This window comes from Pelophylax lessonae (assembly GCF_965119305.1).
Source record: "Pelophylax lessonae genome assembly, chromosome: 4".
Lineage (NCBI taxonomy): Eukaryota > Metazoa > Chordata > Amphibia > Anura > Ranidae > Pelophylax > Pelophylax lessonae.
In genome coordinates this window covers 130,657,690-130,679,584 of record NC_138771.1, presented here as the reverse complement: position 1 = coordinate 130,679,584, position 21,895 = coordinate 130,657,690, and positions in this window count along the sequence as shown.

Below are 21,895 nucleotides of genomic sequence, written 5' to 3'. Positions count from 1 at the left end.
AGCCTAAATATTTACTTCCTGGTTTAAAAATCTGGGCAAGCGCCAATATTTTAGATATACTGTATAGTGTACCTTATCCTGCACATCTGTATTTTAATCTCCTCATCTCTCACTGTATGTGACTTGTACATTAACTTCTTCACCTTTTCTATGACCTGGAGTTTTATTATATCTAGTGCACCAGATCAAGCTTCACATTTTATCCCCCTCAATAAGGCATCTTTCTTCATTTCTAAAAAAAAATATGGCAAAAAATGAGTTTACCTTGGGGTGTCTACTTTACAAAAAGGGGTCTTTTGGAGCGTTTCTGTACTGTCCAGGCATTTTTGCATGATATGTTTTGTAACAAAAAGTAATAGAAGTTTTTTCCAAATGTTTTTTTAGATAGTAAACTATTTTAAAAATGTGATTTTTAAATACCACCAAAAGAAAAGAAAATGATTTCTGTTTAAAAAAAAAAAAAAGATATTCCCACATTTGGGTACAGTGTCCTATGAAAGAGTATTTATAAAACTATTGCAGCATTGAAAGCTGAAAAGTGGTCTGGCAATGTAGGGGTACTATAAGCTGGTATTCAAGAAGTTAAAGAGGAGCTCCAGGCACCTATCAAAAAAATAAAAGTCAGCAGCTACAAAAAGTGTACCTACTGACTTTTAGTGCCGGTTCACACATATGCAATGTCAGACATTGCATGTGATTCACAGCGCACTGCTCTGCAAATCACATGCAATGTCTGTGTGTTGCAAATTTAGCCATAAAGATTGTATGGCTGAATTTGCATCGAATTAGGACAAGACCCTTTTTTTGGTCCACACCAGAATCAGATCGCATGGGTGTTCACACCTATGCGATCCGATTCATGTCCGAATTGACAGTTTGCACTGTGATATGCAAACTGATCTGGGGGTTTCATTAACTTTGTATTGACACCCCCAGCGATTGGCATATGGCAGTGTGAACTGCCTGCGAGTCGAGTGCGATGCATACTCGTATCAAAAAGTTTTTTGGTTTGTTATACAATTTTGTAAATAGATACGTTTTTTCCTGCACTGATGAGCATTGATGAGGCCGCACTGACAGGCACTGATGAGGAGGCACTAATGGGGTGGCACTAATATGCGGCACTGATAGGCAGCACTAATGGGCACTGATATGTGTCACTGATAGGTAGTAGGGATGATCGAACTTTTGAAAAGTTCGGTTCGACCAGAACACCCAAACTTCCCAAAAGTTCTGCCCGGATTTCAGAACCCCATTGAAATCAATGGGACCCAAACTTCGGTAATCAAAAAACACCATTTGAAGCCCTAAAACCCAATAAATGCCCCTAAAAAGTGCCTAGGGTTCTGGGTCATGCACCAGAGACTATTAATCACATAAAAAAAAGTTCTTAAAAATTGTCATTTTTGATAGAGAGCCAATTATTGAAAAAATTATTGGGAAAAAAAAAAATGAGATTTCTTTGGATTTAGTGTCTGGGGGGTCTAAAAGTGTACCTGTGAAGTTTCAGCTCTGTAGCATGTCCAGAACCAGAAAAAAAAAGTTTGTTTGTTTTAGAATGAATATAGAACAGGCATATGGCTCCGCTATTTTTACACCCGGCTTTTTGTTGCAGGCGTTTTATTGGGATTTTTTGAGGACATGTTTGGAGTCAGGCATGATATCAGAACTTATTTTATAGGGGTATATATATACACACACACATGTATGTATATATACATACACATATATAGGTGTGAAAGTAGCATAAACCTATGCTTGCGCTAATGAAAAAATTAACACACATATGGCTTCTCTCCTATCACACCTACAGTGCCTTACAAAAGTATTCGGCCCCTTTGAACTTTGCGACCTTTTGCCACATTTCAGGCTTCAAACATAAAGATATAAAACTGTAATTTTTTTGTAAATAATCAACAACAAGTGGGACACAATCATGAAGTCGAACGAAACTTATTGGATATTTCAAACTTTTTTAACAAATAAAAAACTGAAAAATTGGGCGTGCAAAATTATTCAGCCCCTTTACTTTCAGTGCAGCAAACTCTCTCCAGAAGTTCAGTGAGGATCTCTGAATGATCCAATGTTGACCTAAATGACTAATGATGATAAATAGAATCCACCTGCGTGTAATCAAGTCTCCGTATAAATGCACCTGCACTGTGATAGTCTCAGAGGTCCGTTTAAAGCGCAGAGAGCATCATGAAGAACAAGGAACACACCAGGCAGGTCCAAGATACTGTTGTGGAGAAGTTTAAAGCCGGATTTGGATACAAAAAGATTTCCCAAGCTTTAAACCTCCCAAGGAGCACTGTGCAAGCGATAATATTGAAATGCAAGGAGTATCAGACCACTGCAAATCTACGAAGACCTGGCCGTCCCTCTAAACTTTCAGCTCATACAAGGAGAAGACTGATCAGAGATGCAGCCAAGAGGCCCATTATCACTCTGGATGAACTGCAGAGATCTACAGCTGAGGTGGGAGACTCTGTCCATAGGGCAACAATCAGTCGTATACTGCACAAATCTGGCATTTATGGAAGAGTGGCAAGAAGAAAGCCATTTCTTAAAGATATCCATAAAAAGTGTCATTTAAAGTTTGCCACAAGCCACCTGGGAGACACACCAAACATGTGGAAGAAGGTGCTCTGGTCAGATGAAACCAAAATCGAACTTTTTGGCAACAATGCAAAATGTTATGTTTGGCGAAAAAGCAACACAGCTCATCACCCTGAACACACCATCCCCACTGTCAAACATGGTGGTGGCAGCATCATGGTTTGGGCCTGCTTTTCTTCAGCAGGGACAGGGAAGATGGTTAAAATTGATGGGAATATGGATGGAGCCAAATACAGGACCATTCTGGAAGAAAACCTGATGGAGTCTGCAAAAGACCTGAGACTGGGACGGAGATTTGTCTTCGAACAAGACAATGATCCAAAACATAAAGCAAAATCTACAATGGAACGGTTCACAAATAAACATATCCAGGTATTAGAATGACCAAGTCAAAGTCAAGACCTGAATCCAATCGAGAATCTGTGGAAAGAACTGAAAACTGCTGTTCACAAATGCTCTCCATCCAACCTCACTGAGCTCAAGCTGTTTTGCAAGGAGGAATGGGCAAAATTTTCAGTCTCTCGATGTGCAAAACTGATAGAGACATACCCCAAGCGACTTAAAGCTGTAATCGCAGCAAAAAATATTACAAAGTATTAACTTAAGGGGGCTGAATAATTTTGCACGCCCAATTTTTCAGTTTTTTATTTGTTAAAAAAGTTTGAAATATCCAATAAATTTCATTCCACTTCATGATTGTGTCCCACTTGTTGTTGATTCTTCACAAAACGTTACAGTTTTATATCTTTATGTTTGAAGCCTGAAATGTGGCAAAAGGTCGCAAAGTTCAAGGGGGCCGAATACTTTCGCAAGGCACTGTATATATGTGTAAGTGTATAAATACATCTAAGTATGCGTGTATATATACCCCTATACACAAGTTCAGATGTTATGCCTGCCTCCAAAGACCATAAAAAAATGCCTGCAACAACACACCTGGGCGTTTTTTTTTGGCGCTATCGTTTTTTTTGGCATTTTTTTTGGCGTCTTTGGAGGCAGGCATAACATCTGAACTTCTGTGTAGGGGTATATATACACACATACTTATATGTATATATACACCTACATATATATATAGGTATGAAAGTAGCAGAAATCTATGCTTGCGCTAATGAAATAATGAACACCCATATGGCTCCGCTCCTATCACACCTATATATGTGTAAGTGTATAAATACATCTAAGTATGTGTGTATATATACCCCTATACACAAGTTCAGATGTTATGCCTGCCTCCAAAGACCCCAAAACAATGCCTGTAACAACACACCTGGGCTTTTTTTTTGGAGCTAGCGTTTTTTTGGGCATTTTTTTGGCGTCTTTGGAGGCAGGCATAACATCTGAACTTCTGTGTAGGGGTATATACACACATACTTATATTTATATATACACCTACATATATATAGGTGTGAAAGTAGCAGAATTCTATGCTTGCGCTAATGAAATAATGAACACCCATATGGCTCCGCTCCTATCACACCTATATATGTGTAAGTGTATAAATACATATAAGTATGTGTGTATATATACCCTTATACACAAGTTCAGATGTTATGCCTGCCTCCAAAGACCCCAAAAAAATGCCTGCAACAACACACCTGGGCGGTTTTTTTTTTTTTGGCGCTAGGGTTTTTTTGGGCATTTTTTGGGGGTCTTTGGAGGCAGGCAAAACATCTGAACTTCTGTATAGGGGTATATATACACACATACTTATATGTATTTATACACTTACACATATATAGGTGTGATAGGAGCGGAGCCATATGCCTGTTAATTATTTAATTAGCGCAAGCATAGTGTTCTGCTACTTTCAAACCTATATATGTGTAGGTGTGTATATATACCCCTATACAGAAGTTCAGATGTCATGCCTGCCTCCAAAGACCCCAAAAAAATGCCCAAAAAAAAAGCCTGCAATAACACACCTGGGCGTTTTTTTTGGCGCAGGCGTTTTTTTTGGGCATTTTTTGGGGGTCTTTGGAGGCAGGCAAAACATCTGAACTTGTGTATAGGGGTATATATACACACATACTTATATGTATTTATACACCTACATATATATAGGTGTGATAGGAGCGGAGCCATATGCCTGTTAATTATTTCATTAGCGCAAGCATAAGGTTCTGCTACTTTCACACCTATATACTGTATGTGTATATATACATACATGTGTGTGTGTATATATACCCCTACACACAAGTTCAGATGTCATGCCTGACTCCAAACATGTCCTCAAAAAAGCCCTATAAACGCCTGCAGCAAAAAGCAGGCTGACAGGCGAGAAGCCATATCGCTGTTCTATAAGTGACCTAATAGAAACGAACTTGTTTCTATTGCGGTCACCCTGACATGGAAGGGTTTGGTCACCCTGCCATAGCAGTCAGAGTCAGTTCACCCTACACTACACTACGGTCACCCTGGCACTTAACACTTTCCCTACAGAAACTAGATTTTTGATTCTAACTAAAGTGGAAAAAAGCACCCTAACTACACTAGATATCCCTTTCCTGACACTAATAATTGCTAAATGACACTTTTGAAGCAGAAGTAACAGAACTGCTTCCACTCTCTTCCATGTCCCTGTATTACAATGCTAGGAATTTGGCGGGGCTATCTTATATACTGGGGGGCGTATTCACTAATGATTGGCCTCTGGACCCCCTAGTCACTCCAATCACATTCCTAGCATTCTCCTTCCCCCTCAATTGGCTTTTACTGATGGTTCTGGTCCAATCACAGGCTTTTAAAGCCCAGTTCCTGTCCCATTGCATTTTGGTCGGTTCTGGTTGCAGAATTCCGAACTTTTTCAGCAAAAAGTTTGGAATTCGGCCGAACCTCGAACAGCCAATGTTCGGGTCGAACCGATGGTCGACTCGAACCGTTCGATCATCCCTAATACGTAGCACTGATAGGCGGCATTGATGGGCACTAATAGGTGGCACTGATGGGCACTGATAGGCGGCACTGATGGGCACTGATAGATGGCACTGATAGGCGGCACTGATGGGCACTGATAGGTGGCACTGATGGACACTGATAGGCGTCACTGATAGGCGTCACTGATGGCACTGATAGGCGGCACTGGTGGGCAATAATGGGCACTGGTGGGTGGCACTGATAGATGGCAATGATGGGCACTGGCGGGCAGCACTGATGGGGAGGGCACTGGCGGGCTCCCTGAGCCCTGATTGCCATCCCTGGTGGCCATGGTGGGCATCCCTGGGGTCATGGGTTGGCATCCCTGGGGTCATGGATGGGCATCCCTGGTGGTTCTAGTGGCACCCCCCCCCCCAAGGGCACCCCCCCTGTCTCCTCTACTCGTGTCTCTCAGGCACAAAATAAGGAAAGCCGATCAACGGCTCTTCCTGTGTTCTATGTGACCAGCTGTGATTGGACACAGCTGGTCACATGGTAAAGAGCCTACGTCAGTAGGCTCTTTACCGAGATCGGAGGTGCGGTGTGTCAGAGTGTCAGCCTTCAACTTAGTGCATTCTATGCATTAAGGTAAAAACCTTCTGTGTTACTGTTTCCCCCCAGACCCCCCCTTTTTTCTTACCTGAGTCCAATCTAAACCAACAATGTTTACGAGTGCAGCGGCTCCCGCTACTGTCTCGTTCCTCGTTGGGCAGATTGATTTGGCTCCCGCTGCTGTCAATCAAATGTGACATAGAAGGGGAGGTGGGGTCTGTGTCACGCAGCAGTGGGGCTCGGAAACGAGCATGCATGGGTGCCCCCATGGAAAGCGGCAAAGAGGAGGGGCCTATCACAGAGCAGGTAAGTATGACATTTTTGTTTTTTTAAGAAAAAAATAAAAGTTTAATACCACTTTAAGGTTCTGAGTAGCAATAAAAAATCTTTCCAGCTCCAAAAGCAAGCAGAAGGTGGCAACATGTGTGGCTGAAGTGCTTTCAAATAGAGATATATTTGGGGACACAACCCTTTTGATACAAGGCTGCTGCAGGAAGAGTGGGAGTGCTGCAAGGCAGCATGGAGGAGCCCAGCAGCAAACATCCTGGCAAAGACAAAGGCCCCTTTCACATTAAGGCCTCATGCACAAAGGGCATTAGAAAAAAAAGAGCTGCAGAGCCACTACCAACGCCAGGAAAAAGCAGCTGTAAAAACTTGGTTTTAGTAACTTTTTATTATTACAGGGGGCGTCCAGATTCCGATAAGCCCCCTGTCCGCAGACCCCCCACAACCACCGCCCAGGGTTGTCGGGAAGAGGCCCTTGTTTTCATCAACATGGGGACAAGGTGCTGTGGGGTGGGGGGTGCAGAGCCCCCCCTGCTCCAAAGCACCCACCCCCCCATGTTGAGGGGCGTGTGGCCTGGTATGGTCCAGGAGGGGGTGGGGCCGCTCTCCCACCGGGAGAACCGAGCGACCGGCCATCGCGTCCGCTGACTGGTCAGAGTCTCAAACAAAGCCGGAATCAGCTTCGATCATCGGGTCTCTGATGCAGTAACCCAGAAGTGACCCCACGTCACTTCCGGTTTACTCGGCTGCCAACAACGCTGATTTAGAAAAATCCAAAGTATTCAAAAACATTGATTTAGAAAAATGCAAAGTATTCAAAAACACTGATTTTAGAGTTTTGAATACTGTGCAGTGGAGGGGTTTGGGGTCTTTTATACCCCAGATCCCTCCATAAAGAGTACCTATCACTGCCTATTACTGTCACAAGGGATGTTTACACTCCTTTATTCCCTTCTGTTTTTTTTTTTTTTAAAAGAGACAGTGTTAAAAAAAATAATAATAAATAGAATTAATAGTTAATAAAAGCGTTAAGTGTCCCCAGTATATGTAAATGCATACATAAGTCGCGCCCGCAAATGTAAACAGTGTCCAATTTACATATGTAAGGTATCACCACGGTCGTCAGAGCAAGAGCAATATATCTGTAACTCTAAACTGGTATCTGTTCACAATTTTAAAGCGATGCAAATTTTTTAAGTACTGTAGTTTGTCGCCATTCCACGAGTGTGTTCAATTTTAAACCATAACATGTTAGGTATCTATTTACTCTGCGTAACATCATCTTTCACAATATACAAAAAAATGGGCTAATTTTACTGTTTAATAGTAGTGAGTGTACAGCTTATATAACAGTGTAAATTTGCTGTCCTCTCAAAATAACTCAACACACAGCCATTAATGTCTAAACCGCTGGCAACAAAAGTGAGTACACCCCTAAGTGAACATTTCCAAATTGGGCCCAAAGTGTCAATATTTTTTGTGACCACTATTATTTTTCCGCACTGCTTAAACCCTCTTGGGCATGGAGTTCACCAGAGCTTCACAGGTTGTCACTGGAGTCCTCTTCCACTCCTCCATGAGGACATCAAGGAGCTGGAGGATGTTAGAGACCTTACGCTCCTCCACCTTCCGTTTGAGGATGCCCCACAGATGCTCAATAGGGTTTAGGTCTGGAGACATGCTTGGCCAGTCCATCACCCTTATCCTCAGATTTTTTAGCAAGGCAGTGTTCGTCCTGGAGGTGTGTTCGGGGTCGTTATCATGTTTGAATACTGCCCTGCGGCCAGTCTCTGAAGGGAGGTCTACTCTGCTTTAGTATGTCATAGTATATGTTGGCTTTTATGGTTCCCTCAATGAACTGTAGCTCCCCAATGCCGGCAGCACTCATGCAGCCCCAGACCATGACACTCCCACCACCATGCTTGACTGTAGGTAAGACACACTTGTCTTGGTACTCCTCACCCGGTTGCCGCCATACACGCTTCACACCATCTGAACCAAATAAGTTTATCTTGGTTCCAGTAATCTATGTCCTTAGTTTGCTTGTCTTCAGCAAACTGTTTGCAGGCTTTCTTGTTCATCATCTCTTCCATCTATGAGGACAGCCTTGTAGAACAATTTGATGCAGTGTGCAGCGCATGTTCTGAGCACTGACAGGCTGACCCCCCACCCCTTCAACCTCTGCAGCAATGCTGGCAGCACTCATACGTCTATTTCCCAAAGACAACCCCTGGATATGGCGTTAAGCACGTGCACTCAGCTTCTTTGGTCGACCATGGCGAGGCATGTTCTGAGTGGAACCTGCCCAGTTAAACCACTGTATGGTCTTGGCCACTATGCTGCAGCTCAGTTTTAGGGTCTTTGCAATCTTCTTATGGCCTAGGCCATTGTTATATAGAGCAACAATTCTTTTTTTTTTTCAGATCCTCAGAGAGTTCTTTGCCATGAGGTGCCATGTTGATCTTACAGGGACCAGTATGAGAGAGTGAGAGCAATAACACCAAATGTAACACACCTTCCCATTCACACCTGAGACCTTGTAACACTAACAAGTCACATGACACCGGGGAGGAAATGGCTAATTAGGCCCAATTAGGACATGTACACTAAGGGGTGTACTCACTTTTTTTGCCAGCGGTTTAGACATAAATGGCTGTGTGTTGAGTTTTTTTGAAGGGACAGCAAATTGACACTGTTATACAAGCTGTACACTCACTACTTTACATTGTAGCAAAGTGTCATTTCTTCAGTGTTGTCACATGAAACGATATGATAAAATATTTACAAAAAAGTGAGGGGTGTACTCACTTTTGTGAGATAGTGTATTTCTATACTTCTCATCTAGATTTAGATAAAACCTACAAACGTACAGCTTTGTTGTTTTAGTCAATTAGAGGCCTTACAAGGTAAAAAAAAAAAAAGAATGTCATTGTCTTCCATTGGAGCTGGCATCTCTACAAAGTACAGACCACAATTAATTGTGCCCAGTGTTCTCATGGCAACAGCCAAAAAGGAAATTAATAAATTCCCCATAGAAATTCATACGTTTCCATTATTATATTTTTATCTGAACAATTGCTTGACATGTGCATGGGAGAAACAGTCATTTTCCATGGAAAATCCTTCAAGCAATAGAAGCCCACAGTGGCAAATCTGTTGATCAAATGGGATTTATTTTAACTCTACTCTATGTCATTGGAACAAATTTTAAAAAGCTAGTTATTCTCTCCAATTACAATCAACCTCTATGTAGTATCTATATGTACAGTAGCACTAACCCTGTAGCAGGGCTTGCTGTATGATGATTGTTGGGCCTCCTCTGATAACAAGCACCCAGTCACCTAGGGAACAGTTCACACATCCCTCCCTATTGGCTCATCACACAATAAACAGTCCAGGGGTATTGGTTTTTAGTGTTTATTTTTAAACTTGGCTAGGAGAAGGGAATAGTGGGATACTCCAACTGGAACTTTTCACAATGGATAAGGACAACTCTCACTTGGACTCACCAGTTTGCTTGTGGAAGCAGTCACACTGCTTAATCCATACTGCCACATGTATGAAAAGAGTTAAGTCTCCTTGCTCTTTTCTCTCCAGCAATAGACTTGGTGAACTACATTCTCTTCAGGACACTCTCTAGCATCCCCTTTACTGACACCCGTCCACTGACTCTTCTAGCTGCAGGGGTGGCCCCCCTCAGGTCAGGCCCCTTGACAAAGATCTGTACTCACTGTACTGCAGAATCAGATCCTCCAGTGTCTCCCCTCTCAGTCAGCTTCACAGGACCTCTGGGTTCAGTTAATTACTAGCACTCTCTAGCTCCTCAGGTCGATTACCTGAGGCCACCTTCACAGAGGAGGAGGCAGCCGCCCTCTCCCTCCAGGACTCTGCTATCCAGCCGAAAGACCCCGAGCACATGTGCTCCTGGCTTTTATACAGTATCCCAGCATGCACCAGGGCACTTTTCCTCTGCCAAATCACCAGGGCTGTATCAAACGCCTGTGCACTAAAACCAATAAAAAAATGTCCACAAACTGTCTGTTTAATTTAGCTGTTATAGCTGTGCACCTGGTCTGCTGCCTATTAGGCAATATTTATAGGAAAGATGCCAACTAATACATTTGCTTTACAATTTACAAGGAATGTGTAGGAGTAGCAAATATTAAGCAATACTAAACTCTTGGTTAAGGCCTCTTGCACACTGCAGCTTGAAAAAGCTCAGTACAGCTTTTTTTTTATTTTTTAACTTAGATAAAATACAGCCCAATCATTGTAATGTGCCTATGAACACAGGTGCATAAACTAGCGCCGTGCATGCTTAAAAAAAAAACAAAATAGAAAAAATCTGCATTTTTGGTCAGTAATTTACGCCTTATGCGCTCAAAAATGCGCAAATGAGCGCACGCAAAAATACATTTGTTTTGAACAACATATAATAATATTTTGCATATTCAGAGGATTTTGCCTCAGGGAATCAGTGCATAGGCATCTACGAAGTAAGTACTAAGGCCTATTCTGCTCTTGTATCTTTATTTTTATAACAGACTTGTGTGCGCGCGCACTACCTCTTGAGCCGTTCCTGTTTTGGGTATGTGTAGGGGGGAAGGACTTAATTGGAATCTCCTTTTCCCCTATGTTATTTTTAGTGTCTGTTACATACACCCGACTAGCGGTTGTTATTGTAATATATTACACTGTCTTTCTATTTCTTTATGCATGATATATGTAACATTATTGTAATTGATCTCTGTTTTTTGCAGCCCTTTGCTTGTTTCCCTTTATGCGATGCCCGTGGTTGTGTCCTTTTCCCTGCCTTTATTGATTGGTGTGTGTACCGCAGCCGCGCCTTGGTCCTGTGGGCGGGTGCGCGCTGTCAGGAGGGGGGGCGGGGTCCCTGGCGGGCGGGTTCTGCCCGCGGCCCCCGCCTCCCCTGGCATATCGGGCTGTGGAGCTCCACTCCGTGCGGCTTCCGGTGTGCAGTGCGCATGCGCCCTTTGACAGCAGGTCCGGTGTGTCATTTCCGGTCCATTCGGATTGGATGATGCCCGGACTGTGGCGCAATTTAAGACGCTACCCTAGCGTGCTAATGGTCTCAGTCGGCCATTATTGTTGTGCGGTCCAGGCATCAGGTATTGAATCTTTCCTACAATTCTCACTATAATATCTTTTACAAATGGCATTGATACCTAAGATTTATTACTTCGATATTTCTTTTTTCATTATTTCAATCTCCTCATTTGAAAACTTGTGACCCTGATACAAGCTGCTACATATTTCACTGGGATCCATCTGGTGATTCTTTTTTTCTTGTGTCAAATCAAGTGGCCATATGTTTTAGACTATAGAGCCTGTTGACCGCACATTTTGGCCTCCTGTTTTTTCTAAAGGACTGTACTCTCGGTATGAATATATTTGAGAATATATACATCCCTATGTGTCATTATCTAACCAATTACAAATATTGTGGTGATATTTTTCACTCAATATAAATCTCCACTTTTAGGTGTGCAGTGTTATGGATTACACCATGTCATTATGATATGGGGCATCCTTTCTGATTTTATTTTAGACTGCAGAGGACTCATGAGTATATAAGAGGCATTCATCCTGCCTACCGAATTATAGGTGGGTTTTTCCTCTTTTTCCTTCTTTGGAGTATATTTTATTTTATTTTATTTTATTCCCCCCACTCCTCTTATGATTAATTTCCTCCACCTCTCACTCTTATCTTAGGGTTAGCCTTATCTTTTCCATGCCACCGCACCCGCCCGGGAGACCGTTTGATGTGGCTGGGGGTTTACTACCATTCACTTTCCATCTGTGCCCTTTTTGTGGCTTTGGTGGGGGACACACACTGGTGCTGATCTCTGGGACACAATCAATGAGCTGTTTTTCTATAATGTATATGCATAAACTATGTTATTGACGCTGTTATTTTGTCTCATTGTAATTATAGCATATGTATCTGCTTATACAAAAAACTTCTGAAGAAGCGGTCTAAATACCCGCGAAACATGTAAAGTCTTGTGGATGGACATGGATTTTCCTCATTACCAATTTACCGGATGTTCTGTTTTTTTGAAAAATTTGCACATTTCCATGTCCTATCTGTTATAATGTATTTACTTGTCATATCATGTGCTCTTTGAATGGATATACTCATTCTGTCTTTTGCACTTTTAATGTTATTTCTGTTTTGATGTAATAAAATAATTCTTTATTTTTATATTGCTTTGTCCTTATAAATTTGTGTATAACACCATTAAAATCCCGCTAAGCCCCCCTCCCTTTGTTTCTCTGACTTCCCACGTCGCGGATGCGATGGCCTACTCATCATAGGAGTTGGGCAATTCTTTGCGTCTGCCTCATGGAAACTCTTTGAAATTGTTTACATACTAAGGCCTATTGACATGTGAATTTTTTCTATAGTGTAGCACACAGAGCTGACACATCCCATTCACATAGGAACATAGTGCAGGAAACCCACACTGCATACGCAATTCCCATACTGTAATCACACATCACTGAGTTGCACAGGAATGCCAACTGCTTTTGGATTCAGAGGTAAGCCTGCCATATGTAACCAACATTCATGTAGCTGCTATGTTCTATGCAGTATTTTCAGTGTCTAAGAAAGACATAGTTTAAGTGTTTGTGAAAACTCAGACTATCCCCTTATGTACAATATTTAGATTGCAGTTTTATTTATTTATTTATTATTACTTTTTTTATTGGATGATTTGACCATTTGGTGAAAATCACTACGAGACCACTATAGGTGGGATATTAACCACTTTACCTCCGCCCACAGTAATATTACTGCGGCAGAGTGGCTCGTTATCGTCTGACGACGTAGTACTACGTCGTCAGACACTCCCCCTTCTGGGCGGCGCTTGCGCGCCGCCGGAGGCTCGCTCCCGCTGTTTTCATTCACAGCGGGAGTCGGGCCAGGGGAGGAGCAGCGGCGATCGCCGCTGCTCTGCCCCGATCGCCGGGGATCTAGTGTGGAGATCCGCCCGCCTGTGTAAACACAAGCGGGCGGATCTCCATAGTGACAGGGAGTGACAGATCGGACTGTTCAGCATAGCTGGACATCCGATCTGTCCATGACTCACTCAGTCACCTCCCCCCCTACACGTCAGTAAGCACCAGGCATACATTAACCCCTCCCTCTCCAATAAAATTAACCCCTTCCCTGCCAGTGTCATTTTTACAGTAACAGTGCATATATATAGCACTGATTACTGCAGTAATGTCACTGGTACCCCAAAAAGTGTCAAAAATGTCAGTCAAGGGTCCGATCTGTCAGCCGCAATGTCGCAGTCCCGCAAAAAAAAAACGCAGATTGCCGCCATTACGCGTTAAAAAAAAAAACACCAAAAATGACAGAAATCTTTCCCTTTGTTAGTAAACGCAATAACTTTTGCGCAAACCAATCAAAATACGCTTATTGCGATTTTTTTTACCAAACATAGGTAGCAGAAAACAAATTGGCCAAAAAATTTAAAAAAAATTGGTTTTTACATCTTTTTTGGGGGGAATTTCATATAAAAAAAATGTTAAAAATATTGTTATTTTTTCAAAATAAACGCTCTTTTTTTGTTTATAGCGCAAAAAGTAAAAATCGCACAGGTGATCAAATACCACCAAAAGAAAGCTCTGTTTGTGGGGAAAAAAAGGATGTAAATTTCGTTTGGGTACGGCGTCGCACGACCGCGCAATTGTTAGTTGAAGTCGCACAGTGCCGAATCGCAAAAAGTGGCCTGGACGGAAGACAGCAAAATCCTCCGGTGGTAAAGTGGTTAATGATGAGCAAGCAGTTTGCAGCAGTGCTGCAGCACGTTATGGTCGATGCAAATGGCATCCTTATGCAAGTCAGCTTGCCTTTTTGAAACGGGTTATGGAGTCCAGACCATAAGTAAATAAAATAATTTCATCAGAAATCACTCACATTTGGGGGCGTGGCTAGCCAAACATGTAAGCGGACGTGTTTTTGGCGGCTCTGAGCTCCCCTTGCTGTAATCCTGTTCCATCCTTCGGCTCCTACGCTCCTTTCTCAAATCTTTTTGCAGCGGGCGATCGGTACCTTGCTCTGGGCGCCTCCGGTCGCTGTCTTGGTGGATGGGAAAGAGGAGAAAGCAGCCTCCGGCCAAGATGAGCGTTGCCACCTGGTCCTGTCAAGATGGCCGCCGCTCCACCATGCCTCTGCCTTCCCCGGCCTCCACCCCAGACCTGTTTGGGGAAGCATCCAGAGCCTCGCTGGGTGCATGCGCTCCCCCGGAGCTCCTCTCTCAGACGTCTCCCAGCATGGATGACGATCCGGTGCGGGAACCCACTCTTAAGGATGTGCTGCAGGCCCTTAAGGTAAACCATTCTGACCTTATGGGGAAGGTGGAGGAGCTAAAATTAGACATCACTATTATGCGCCAGGACATGCGTAAGGTCCGGGACCGGGTCACTGATACTGAGCGTCGCATTAGTGATTTGGAGGACACTGTACACCCTTGGTCCCTGACTTTATACAGTGCGGGAAGAGACTTAAAGCGGTGGAAGACAAAATGGATGATTTGGAAAACCGCCTACGCCGCAACAACGTTCAGCTGGTGGGACTGCCAGAGCGGGTTGAGGGGTCTGACCCTGTGTCCTTCCTGGAAAGCTGGTTCCAGGAGGAGTTTGGCCAGAATTCCTTGTCCTCATGCTTCTTTATTGAGCGGGCTCACAGGGTTCCGGGTAGGCCTCTCCCTGTGGGTAGCCCCCCCGCACTGTAATAATCCGCTTGTTAAATTACAGGGACAGAGACTATATTCTTCGTTCTGCTAGACTCAAGGGGAACCTGAAGATCAATAATGCGGTGGTTTCCCTTTACCCGGATTATTCTCCTGCGGTCCGCACCCTGCGGGCAAATATCAACAGGCTAAGCAAATGCTCCGGAAGAGGGCTATACAATACTCCATGATGTTTCCTGCTACCCTCTGAGTCACACATCAGGATAAAGCTAATTTTTTCCAGTCTCCTGCTGCTGTTATTTCCTGATGGGAGTCCTTACCTCATCAAGGTCGAGCTCCTGGAAACCGTACCCCTGTGACCTGAACTGTCTCCTCGGCTGATGATTCGGTTCGGTATAAGGATGGCCGTCGCCCGGCAAGGAACTTTTGCTGCTTTTGGAGTGTGGTGATGCCATGCTGCCCTGTTGTGAGGGGAGCTCCCCCTCTGTGCTTTTTGTGGCTGCCTTGTATTGCTCCTTGCATACATTTTTTCCCTCTTTTTTCTATTTGAACAATTACTGTTGGTAACTGAGTGCTTTCCTTGTTGCTTACAGTGGGCATTGCCCAGTTTGGACTTTGCCAGCTGACCCTGTCTGGCCACGTCCTTCGCTTCTAGATAGTTTTACGGTTTTGGGATAAAGCCCGCGCCTTGTTTTGTTTTTCTTTTGGGCGTCTGGGCAGGGGATTCCGAGGGGTTATTTTGTTTTTTTCCCCCTCCCCCCCCCCCCTTTCCTTTTTCCTCCTTGGTCAATTTTTGCCGAGGGGCCATGGCTGGTTTTTTTGCCCTGTCCCCCCCTGCGCCATATGTCCTTGTTTTCTTGTTGGTTGTGCGTGAGTGTGTGTTGTATGCATGTGTGTGACTGTTTTACCGTTGCCTTCCTCTGCCCTCAGGGCTTTGCAGCTGTGTCGGGGGATACTGTTATTTGGGGCTCCCGCCCCGTCATTACCTTTCTGCACCTTTTCCCATGTCACGGGTCATGTGTGTCTCCTGGAACGTAAGGGGTCTTAACTCTAAATTTAAGAAGGCCATGTTATTTGATTTTCTGAAGAGCCATAAGCCGCATGTCCTGTGTTTGCAGGAGACGCATCTGACCGGCTCTCGCACCTGTGCGCTACACAAGCATTGGGTCTCCAGTTCGTACCACTCTACTTATTCCAATTATGCTAGGGGGGTCTCCGTTTTGATCCGTAAGGGGCTGCCCTTTACTTGTTGCAAGGGTGATCACTGACCCATATGGCCGTTATGTTTTTTTACTATGCTCCATTCATGCGGTGCAGCTACTCCTAGTGGTAGTGTATGTGTCTCCCCCTGTCACGGCTGCTTTTTTCTCTGATTTGAGTGTGGGGTTGGCTGGGTTGCCCTGTGTCCCTACTCTCCTGCTGGGGAACTTTAATTCGGTTCTGGACCCTGTTCTGGACCGTTTGAGGCCCCTCCAGCATGAGGTCTAAGTTGTTTAGTCAGTGGTGTGCCTCATATAACTATGTGGATGTCTGGCGCCTGAGATGTCCTGCGGCGAGGGTTTACTCTTGCCAATCCAGAACGTACAACGCTCTTTCCAGGCTGGACTATGCAATGGCCTCTCCCGACATGATGCCAATGGTTCACTCGGTGGCTTACGTTGCCCAGACGTTGTCTGACCATTCTCTACTCAGGGTAGACTTGACTTTAGGCCATGGGGTTGCCTTTCGGATGTGGAGACTCAGCCCTCTTTGGATCTCCGCACCTGAACTACGTGACCTGGTCCTTCAGGATATGGCCACATACTGGGAGTTCAACTCCCAATCCTCTACCGTGGGATCTCGCTGGGACGCCTTCAAGGCCTGTACGCGGGGCGCCTACATCTCGCGTATTGCTGCCCATCGCTGCTCTAGTCGGGCCGCTTTGCGTGAGCTAGAGGACTCCTTGGCCGCTGCGTGTGCTCAGTATGCTGCTGACCCTACCCCTGCCTTTCGAGATGCCCTGGTGGGGGCCCACACTGCCCTTAAACTACATTTAGTTGACATGACCCGTAAGCAACAGCTTTATCTTACTGCTAGACTCCATGAACATAGTGGGAAGAATGGCAGACTCCTGGCATTCCTTTCCAGGGCAGACTATGTGGACCGTTCGATCGCCCAAATCCGTTCGGCTGACGGTTCGGTCGTGATGGACCCCCTGCGAGACGTTTCGCTCCTTTTACTCTGATCTTTATTCGGAGCAGGGTGTGGTTGTCGAAACTGAGATTGTTGGGACTTGGACTCATTGGATTTTCCGCTGTTGTCTGATGCCCACAGGCTGTTGCTGGATGTCCCTCTGACTACTGACGAAATTGAGACTGCTATTGGCTCCCTGCCTTCCAATAAAACCCCTGGACTTGATGGCTTACCCACGGAGTGGTACCAAGAGTACCCGGGGTACCTTGCCAGTAGACTGCGAGACCTATATACGGCGGCTTTGGATGAGGGGGAACTCCCGTCATCTATGCGGGAGGCTCTCATAGTGGTCCTCCCCAAACCTGACAAAGATGGACTGTTGTGTGACTCATATCGCCCTATATCGTTGCTTAACAGTGATGTTAAGGTCCTAGCCAAGCTTTTATCTAATCGCCTCGCTAAAGTTATAAGTACTCTCATCCACCCTGATCAGAATGGGTTCATGCCTGGAAAGAGCACGTACGACAACATCCGCCGGCTCCACCTGCACCAATATACTGCAGCCAAGGCAGCCAGAAGTGGCCTGATGTTGTCCCTGGACATTAACAAGGCCTTTGATATGGTAAGATGGGACTTCCTCTGGCAGGTCATGTCCAAAATGGGGTTTGGCCTCTCCTTCATTAAATGGGTGCGCCTACTATACTCAAGACCTCTAGCTAGAGTGTGTACGAATAAGGATGTTTCTGCGACATTTTCCCTTCACCAAGGTACCAGGCAGGGCTGCCCTCTGTCGCCCCTTCTGTTTGCTCTGGCCATTGAGCCTTTGGCTCTGGCGGTGCGTCAGATGGTGGCAGTGGGTGGCATCCTTTGTGGCGACCTGGAGGAGAAAATTTTTCTGTATGTGGATGACGCACTTATTTACCTTGATGGCTATGAGTCCTCTTTTGAAGCCTTGATGGGGGTGGTGGAGGAGTTCGGTGGGGTGTCTGGCCTTAGAGTGGGATGGGATAAATCGGTGGCTTTTCCGCTTGGCCCGCCGCAGACTTTAGCTTTTTGCAGCGCTTCGGAGTCCGCCTGTCTCCCACCTTTAAATACCTTGGGATTCAGGTGCACTCTGATCTCCAAACTTACAGCTCAATGAATGTCCAGCCTATAATTTTGCATATGGAGGTTCTGTTGCGCACCTGGTCTTCGTTGCCGCTGAATCTCATTGGAAGGATTAATATTTTTAAGATGATTTACTTACCTAAATTCCTTTACGTTTTTCGTGCTTCCCCTGTTTTTCTGCCCAAGCGTTTATTCCAGAAAATAGATTCCACCCTTACTTCCTTTTTTTGGCAGGGCTCCCGCCCTCGCATTGCTCGATCCTCTCTCCAGGCTTCTAAATTTCAAGGGGGCCTGGCATGTCCGGATCTCCATAAATATTTCCTTGCATCACAGCTTACCTATTTGTATGGCTGGCTTGGTGACTCTCCTGGGGACTCCTCTACTACCCTTGTATGGGCCTTGCATGGCTCTAGAACAGCGTTTTTCAACCTGTGTGCCGCGGCACACTGGTGTGCCGGGAAGAGTCCCCAGGTGTGCCATGGCAAAATTACCCCATCTGATCTACAAACTGTGTTGGCCACTCAGTTAAGCCTTGTTGTTACAGCTGTTCTGGTCCGCTGTCTAAAGCTCACTTCCCACTGCCACAGGCATTTGGGAAGCTGTGCGGGCCGTCCGATCGCATCTTGCCAACCAGTGAGGTCATCGGTTGCTAGGGGCGGGTCAAGCGTACGCACAGCTTTCTGGAATGTGTGAGACGCAGGTCCCAGGAGACGCTGGCTGGCACGCTTTTCCCCGAGGGGAGGTGAGCTTGAGGAGAGGAGGAAGAACAGGGAGGAGGCTTTTCAGTGGCTGCATATGAGCTCCTCTGAGCTCCATGAGGTACAGCAATTGTACCTGTAATTTACCTGCATGTTTTTGTTTTAGGTATAATTTCAGGCATGGTGATTGTTTTTTTGTATGAGATATGTTGGTTATTATTATTATTATTATTGGTAATAGTAACTATATTTCTTTAATGGTAACTGCACTTCTTTTTATTTTGTCTTCCGCTTGCACATTGCTCTGCTGCAGTTTGGCCGCAGTGCAAGTGTAGCGCAGGGTACCCGCGGTTTTCATGTGCATTACCTGCAGTTTCCTATAGACTTCTATTATGTCCCTCATTTTTGGTGTGCTTTCAGAAAATGTAGGACATAATAGAAGTTGATGAGAAACGGCAGGTAAGGCACATGAAAAGTGCAGGTACCCTGCGCTACACCTGCACTGCAGCGAGTCATAGGTAAATATACGTACCGGCTCTGAAATGGTTTATCAGGGTTATGGCTGAAGATATCAGCCATAACCTCAGTATTGTTTTTTACAGCCCATGGCTGGCTTTCTAATGAAAGGGTTCAAAGCAGCACATGAGCCACTGGAATGCTTTCAGAAGCAGCGGGAGGGGATGTACCCCCCTCCCACTGGCTCACCCGAGAAGCAATCCAATAGTGCAGCCGGCTAGTCCCAGTGGGCGATGAAAGAGTATAAACCCTTGACTAACAGGTAACAGGTATTTTGTACCTGAGGAAAAATTCCACAACAATAGCCTCTATGGCCTTGGAGGGCCAGAGCGACGTCATGTTGTTCCGTCCAGTCCAGGCTGCATTTTTGGTTGGTGTGCCTTGAGATTCTTCCAGATTTTAAAGTGTGCCTTGGGTGAAAAAAGGTTGAAAACACTGCTCTAGAATGCAAGCTTTAGATGCTCTACACAGGTCGGTCCCCAGGCGCTGCTCTTGTGCCTCTCCTGTGGAGGTTTGGTGGCTGGCCTGGCATGCTGGCAACGCGATGCTGTGGGATGCACCGGTTGTGTCTCCGAATGCCCCATTGTGGGAAAATCCCAACTTCCCGGAGCTCTACGGTCATCCGGACTCGGGCTGGTGGTCCGGACTTGGGGTGACTCATGTCTCCCATGTCTTTCGGTAAACTGTTTTTGTTTCTTTTGATGACCTGAAGGCCCGCCACGGTGTGAATGACCGTTTCTTTTTTAAATACCTGTTGCTGAGCCACGCCGCCCGTGCGCAATTTGCTGGGTTGACCCTAGAGCTCAAGGAATCCCCAATAGAGAAGCTATTGTCTATTCCAGAGATAACTAAACTGGTCACTACATTTTACTCAAGGTAGCAGGCGGCGGGTGCCGACCCGTTTAAATTGGCTTTGTGTAAGTGGGTCGCACTCCTTCCTGAACTGTCAGAGGAAGTATGGGAAGAAGCCTCGGAGGTGTGCTTCCAGGACCTTATTAGTTCCAACCACAGATTGATACAGTTTAAATTTATTCACCATTTGCACTACACGCCTCAAAGGTTGGTCCGTATGGGGGTTGCCCCGGATGCTGCCTGTTCTAGGTGCGGCTGTCCCGCAGCAGACCTCTTTCACATGTTTTGGTCCTGTCCCCATATTAACGGCTACTGGAAGTCTATTTTCGCTTTCTTTAATAATAAATTACATTTACCGGTCCCACACACGCCTGAGGTGGGCCTGTTGAGTGTGTTGAATGATATTATACACCGTGTGCGTCCTAGGATCTTGCTCCGTATCCTACTGTTCTATGCCAGGAAGCTTATTTTACTACATTGGAAAAGTGTTGAACCGCCTACCATGCAACAATTCTATGTTTTAGTACGAGGTGATGTACCACTCTATAAACTTATCTATAAGAGTAGAGGGTGCACTGATAAGTTTACTAAAATTTGGCAGTCTTGGCTAGATGTTGAAGATTCGTTCTGGGCAGATGTCCCTCTGCCCTCGAGCTTGACTGCTGACTGAGACTGTTGTGGTCCCAGGTGTACTGACGGATTATCTGGTTAACATGTTGTGTATTACCTGCTCCCTCCCTCCGCGGGGGTGGGTACTTGAGGGTAGAGGGAGGTGTGTGTGAGTGGTTGTGTTAGTTTGAGTGTTGGGGGTGTATGTGGTCGTGTGTCCTTCTGTCCTTGCTGTTTTCCCCCCCTTATTTATCCTAGGGTGGGGCTCCCTTATGGTGATCTGCTGGGTGTGCTCCACAGCCGCTGTTTGACATTCTGGGGAAATTTACCCTCGAGGCCCCTCCCCCCTCTTTCCTCCCCATTCCCTTCCCTCCCCTCTCCCCCCCCCCCCCCATGGGCCCCGTTGGCCTTCTTGTCATGTTATTCTGCAGTGCCTCCCATTGACCTGGTGTATTTTCATTGCCTGTTATATATATAATTTTCTTACTGGCATTGTTTGTGCATGTATTTTATGTTGTTGGTTGAAAATTCATAAATAAACACCTTTCAAAAAAAGAAATCGCTCACATTTCTGGGTACATTCGCACATTTTTTCACTGTCCAGAACAGAATAAAGAGAAAAGGGGCTAAATAGCCCCTTTTATTTATGGGGCAGTGGCAGGTAAGGATAGTATAGTAAAAACATGAGGAATCCCAGTTGTTAGGGAAAGTTTTAGCCTGTCAGCTATTACTGATAGCTGATTGGTTAAGTCAGATAAGGTTTAGCTGCCCAAGTATCCAGGGAGAATAGGGCCCTTACTTGATTTATCCTGTTTCTTCCCGCCGGTAATACAGGTCGTTGAT